The sequence below is a fragment of the Capsicum annuum genome, chromosome 1 (assembly GCF_002878395.1).
Source record: "Capsicum annuum cultivar UCD-10X-F1 chromosome 1, UCD10Xv1.1, whole genome shotgun sequence".
Taxonomy (NCBI): Eukaryota; Viridiplantae; Streptophyta; class Magnoliopsida; order Solanales; family Solanaceae; genus Capsicum; species Capsicum annuum.
The window spans coordinates 199178320-199185326 of record NC_061111.1 but is presented as its reverse complement, the minus strand read 5'-3'; positions in this window follow the sequence as shown (position 1 = coordinate 199185326).

Genomic DNA, 7007 nt, shown 5'->3' with positions numbered 1-7007 from the left:
AATGGTAGTAATTCTTTTACTTATGTTTTCATAAGTATCAATTTCACAAATCTAAAAGATCATACCGTCATACAAGTACACAAAGCCTCGTTCTGTTTGAGTATGTCACTAAATTTTTCAATGAGTACTGTGAATGTATATGAAGCCTCCTGCCTATTTTTGTAATTCTATTTTGCAAACAGCAATCAAACTTCCTCAAGAAAATCATAAATTGGCAATTCTCTAGCTGATACAAGTACTCTATTTACTGACTCTATAATGTTTGAAGTCAAAGTCCATTCTCGATGAACTGTTGCATAGGACCTAGCCCACTTTTTGTAACCAGTCAATTCCAAATATTTCTCCACCCTAATATCAACTGCCTCAACCTTTTACATTAACATGTGGAATTCTGACTTTGAATATGCTTTGGCCATTGTATAAAAGATCTCCGATAATGCATCATGGTATTTTTCGTAAAGTTTTTTCACATTTTTCCATAGATGCCACATACATGCATAATGTGGAACATCTTTGTACACATCACCAAAAACTTTTATGATGCTTGAATTCTGATCAGATACAACACACATATTTTATCTTTTTTCGTACGCTTCCTTTAGATTCTTAAAGAATCAAGTCCAAGATGCATCATTTTCAGAATCAAGCATACCATATGCCAAAGAAAATATATGAACTGTATTTATAAATACATTTTGAACATTCTGATATAAATACATATAGTAACTGCATATGTATTTATTAAAAATACAGATTCAAAAACCTGTATATTTTACCAAATACATAGTATAAATTACATATACTAACACGTAAATCTACATCACAAACATACATTATCACTTATACATTTTTCATCCATGAAACTTGGGAGATGTAAGTATTTTTATACGGATATGTATATATTAGAAAGAAATTTGTATTACCAAGTTATATGCAGAAATATATATAAACATATGATCAGGTGTACAATGTAAATATAAAAAAAATTATACTAACCTGCTCCATCCATCGTACTTTCAATTACAAATGTTTCAGTATACATTCCTCTCAGATGACTACTATTAACGACTATGACAGGCCTACAATGGTCGAATCCTTTAATGAATATACGGAGAGTTATAAATACATACAGAACTCATTCTCATTAGTCTTCTTCATTCTTATATGTGACTCAGGATAGGTATTGTTCAACACATATAAGTAGGATGGTAATTTCCCATAAGATGTTGATGGCTTACCCCTCAACTCTTCTAACACTCTTTCCTTGGCCCTCCAACATAAAGTGTAAGTTAAATCCATACCAAAATCCTCCTTCATGTCATTTTTTATTTCAATCGTATTATATTTTCGTTTGTAATTTTTGAATTTTCATTTAACAATACCACATATCAACATACTAGTAGCATGCGCCTTTGGATAGACCTTGTCTTTCACCGGGCAAGTATGTTGAGCTATGAATTCTCTTATTCTAAACATATCAGATGCACGACATAAAAAATCACAGTTCCCTGATTTACAAATCAATGTATAGCTGCATCCAAGATATTTTAATACTATCAAAATACATATTCAAACTCATTTTAAACATGAACAAAATAATATAGAATGTGCGTACCATTTCTTACTTGACCTTTCACTTCACGTTTGAAATTTCTTCCTAATAGTTTAATCCTTTATGATCGACTTTAAAATCTTTTTTGCCAAGTAAACCTGGTCTTCCTCAATATGTTTGTGATGTGGGTCTGATATAATCATCTGAACCATATCCATCTCAAATACATTTAAGGCTGTTGTATTTTCAGAAAAAACCAAAGCTCCTTCGTTAGATGTATTTACCACTGTTTGCATATTGTTAATGACGTCTCTTCTTTCAACAACACATACAGATAAACTTGCAAAGATGCTCCCTACAACTTTATCCAAAATACTTACATACAAAGGAAGACAATTCATGTCTTGTATCTTTTTTTCTGCAAAATAAATACCTTCAAACCCATATCATTATGTATTTGTATTTGCCCTGCATTATCAATGATTTAATATTCCACTAGAATATGTTTGCTGGTTAAGTGAGATGCCAAAACATCGTGCAACTCAATGAATGATGTTATTGTGCTCAACAGTATCGCATCAGTGACGTACTCGTCGTAGTTTTTTTCATACGTCCACCTTCCTGAGTGGTTCACGAGAACTGGTATGCTTCTTATTTCTAACTGATTTAATAAAAAATTCTCCAATAATCATATTTAGTAAGAATTCAAATGTTACAACATACACTTTTTCAAAGAAAAATTAAAACGCAATTTTTCAGTTATAAAATTGTAGTAAGTTACACAGCCAACAACTACAATAAAAAATACATTTATACAACATTTGTTAAACTTAAAATACAAACACAATAAAAATTTCAAAAAAAAAATCATCAGCTGAGAAAAATTAAATTCTATCAGTTTTTTGTTCTATCAGTTCATATCAGCCAACAACACCAATAAAAAATATATTTATAAAATATTTGATACACTTAACTTAGAACCAACAGTCAATTACTTCAGGCTTAATACAATGAAAAAGTATATGTTCAACGTTAAATATGAATAATTACAGAACTTTCAAATTTGACCACAACGAAAATATATATATAAAACATCTTTGCATATTCACAGATATACTCTCAAATTCCGACAAGTAAAAACTACAGAAAAATAGAATTTGATCAACTTGAAAAACTAAATTCGATTAGTTTTCGTCCTAGCAGTTCAATTAATATTGCATAAATTTTAAATTGCAATTTGTTTAGAAAATATTCATAAACAATTTTATGACGAAGTGACAGTTTCAACAAAGCAACACAATTAGATCAATAGGAAAATGATCAAAATAAAAAATACGTTCCAAAAAATAAGTATAATCACAAAAATAATTCGATTGAATACCTTCAACAATACTTAAGCACGAATTTTCAATAGATAGTTGAATTCCAAAAAAAATTTCAGAAGAAAGTAGTGTTGATCGTTGAATAAAAAAAAAATCTATTGTTGAAACTGATCTAGAATAGAACAAACTACACTTGAATCGAATTGTTCAATATTGAGCGAAATTGAAAAGTCAACTTAATTTGAATTGATTTTTTTTTCGAATGAACATGTTTCTGAAACTGTATTTTGAAGTTGAATAGGGTTGTTAGCAAATAACGAAAAATACGTGATTAATGAGGATTTAATGGGATTTTAATCTTAATAGTTAATTAAAGGTAATATTTTCATATTTAAATCAGCTAATATGGGGTAGTAAAACAGTTGTATTTGTATTTTTATAGCATCAGTTTGCAAAAATATAAAATACAACTTGCTATATTATGTAATTATGAAAGCGTTGCTATGAATCTCATAATTAAGGTGCTAAGTATGCTATTTCTGAATTTTGCCCTTTTATAATTTAATTTTAGAATGTTAATAAACATAAATATTATCAAACAATATTATATAGCGTTAATACTTGTTAATCAAGTCTCCAACACCCTAAAAAATACTTCCAATAGCGAAATTAAATAACTTTTAACATGATATCCTTCAAACCAAATAAAAATATTAATAAGCAATCTAAATAGTTGCATGTATTTGACTTACGGGCTGACCCACGGGCTAGCCCAACTCATATTGCTCAAGTTTCACGGGCCACGAGTTTATTCGGGCTGAGCTAAAAAGTCCTGTTCTTAAATAGGCTGTAAAAACTGAAGCCCAACTCCATTAAACTACAGGCCGGGTCAGGCCGGTCCAATAGGCCTGACCCATATTGACGGCTCTACTTTTATACTTACAAAATACTAGTACATTTTATGCTTACTTGACATCTTTTATGACACATCTTGGTTACAAGTTTTTTTATATCACATAAACATAAAAGGTGGATAATAATATGATAAAATTGATTTAGGGAGTAAAAGGTTTTATTCTATGATTTCTTGACCAATTTCTTAAAATCAACTTATTTTGAAAATTATTATTTTTAAAATAAAATACTTGAAGAAAACACTTTGATTAAAAAAAAAAAAGGGGGGGGGGGAGGGTTTGTATTTGACCAGTAAATTTGAAGAACCATTAATCATTTTTGAACAACAATTTATTTTTATTAAACTTTTGAAAGTATTTTTAAGCATATTTTTTTTAAAAAAAATGTACTTTTAGAAAAAAATTACTTTTTTTAGCTTGTGAAAACTATTTTGATTATTCTCAAAAATATTTTTTTTTCCTCAAAAATTTAACCAAACATCTCAATTTTTAAAAAATAAATAATTAAAAAAAAATTGACCAAACAAGGACATTGTAGGTGTCACATTACACTCTAGAGCACAAATGTTATGTTTTAGCTTTTCGGCCTCGATATACACGAAAACAAGCATCAGTAGAGTTAGATAATAAGTGCTTCTTCTTCTGGTCATTTTATTTGTTATATTTATTGTGAAAGAACAAAATGGTTTTTCATGTGGAACCACTTTCTGTAACTTGCTTATTTCTTCAAGGCATTTAATGTCTATATAATACCCTTTTACTTCACATATAAACACACACAATTAATGAATCAACTATTACTAAAATTACTCTTTCTATATATTTGAATATCTTTCTATTTCTCTTTCTTTTCTTTTAATAAGTTTTATTATCCGGTTTTTATATTACAACACGTTATCAGCACGAAATTCTTATTTAGGCATATATTTTTTCGCTATCACTTTCAAACAATTAATATTGCTAAAGAATCAACTACATCTTTTTAAAATTAAGCATATTCATGAAAAAAAAAAAAGGGGGAAATGATTAGCAACTCTATTTGAATTGATATGGTAGTTGTTCACGTAAAGTTGTGTTGATTATTGAGTACTATAAGGACAATCAAACTACTTAATCAACTATTCATACCTTTTCACAAGTTCAAAAGAAAAAAAAATGCTATTACCTATTAGTTAAATTTTCTTGTCCCTTTTGTTTATTAACTCCATAATATTGATATTTAAAGGACATATACTGATTGTACTATTTATGTTAAGTTTGAAATTAAAAGTAATTATTATTATTATTATTATTATTATTATTATATAACATCGTTTTAACAATTTATATACAAGTACTTATGATCAATATTACATATTTTTTTATGATTAAAATTTCTTGAACTGCATAATTAACACTTCTGGGTTATAATAATTTATAATTTTACTTAACTCTATTTGAGATGGTTATTTTATTTTTAAAGTATCATTATATCTAACTTATTAATCTTTTTATGATAGTTTCACTAAATCAAATTTATCGAAACTTGAGTTTGTAGCACTGGACATTATCGGAAAGAATTATTTATCATGGGTCCTTGATGCTGAAATTCACCTTGACGCTAGAGGGCTTGGGGATACTATTAAACAAGAAAATAACACATCTAGTCAAGATAAGACGAAAGCTATAATTTTTCTTCGTTCTCACCTCCAGGAAGGATTAAAAATTAAATATTTAACTGTGAAAGATCCACTCGAATTATGGACCAACTTGAAGGATAGATAATACCACCTAAAATTGACGGTATTATCAAAAGCTAAATATGACTGGATACACCTTCGATTTCAAGATTTTAAAACTGTAGTTGAGTATAATTCTGCTATTCATAAAGTAAGTTCAATATTAAGATTATGTGGAGAAATCATCACCGATGAGGACTTACTAGAGAAATTTTTTTCCACTTTTCATGCTTATAATGTTTTGCTACAACAACAATATCGTGAAAAGAGATTTAAGAAATATTCTGAATTGATTACAAGCCTACTTGTGGCAGAGCATAATAATACTTTTTTAATGAAAAATCATGAAGCTCTTCCCACTGGATCTGCTCCATTCCCTGAAGCGAATGTTGTAGCAGCGCATAATCAGCTTGAAATAAGGCAAAATTATTATCACGGATATGATCGAGGCCATGGTCGTGGACGTGGGCGATGACGTGGTAGAGGGCGAAATAATTATCTTCATAATTGTGAAAATAAACAAGAGAATAATAAATGTTCTCAAAATAATCCTTCAAAGGGTAAAATTAATATTTGTCACCAATATGGTATGAAAGAACATTGGGCACGTGCTTGTTGTACGCCTGATCATTTTGTCAAACCTTATCAAGCTTCCCTTAAAAGAAGAGAAAATGATGTGGAAGAACACTTGACCTTTCAAGGTAATGATGATGAAGTAGCTCCATCAAATACATATAACAATAATGAGGCAAATCTTGCTTACAAAGATGATGACTTTAAGGGCCTCTCAGATATTACTCATTTGAGAGCTGAAGATTTTTATGAGGATATTGATTGAAGAACTGATCACCTTATTGAAAAAAAATTATAAAGAAAGTTATTATTTCTTTTGTTTGTAATTATGTTTTTTCTGTTTTATTAATGTACTATGTATTTCTAACTTCTACATTTCTAATGCAATTTCTTATGTTATTTTTTTTTTTAAATTTCTTATAGTATGCTTTTCTTTTTTGAAGAATATGGAAATTCTCCAATCATCAGTTGGATCCAAAATCAATTACAATAATATATGTCTTATAGATAGTGTTACCACACATACTATTTTAAAAGATAAGAAATATTTTTCTTATTTGGTGATGAAAGAAGCCAATGTTAATACTATATCTGGTAGTACAAGATTAATTAAAGGCTCCGAAAAAGTTAATTTATTACTTACCGGAGGAACAAATTTGATAATTGAGGAAACATTATATTGTAGTATGTCTCAAAGAAACTTATTAAGTTTCAAAGACATTCGCCAAAATGGTTATCATCTTGAGACTACAAATGATGAAAAGATTGAATATCTTTATATTACTACAATAATGTTGGGTAATAAATATATACTTGAAAAATTACCCGTTCTTTCTTCCAACTTATACTACACAAGTATTAGCACTGTTGAAACACATGCCTGTAACACCCCGTACTTAATTACGTGCATTAGTCATTGTTATATGTG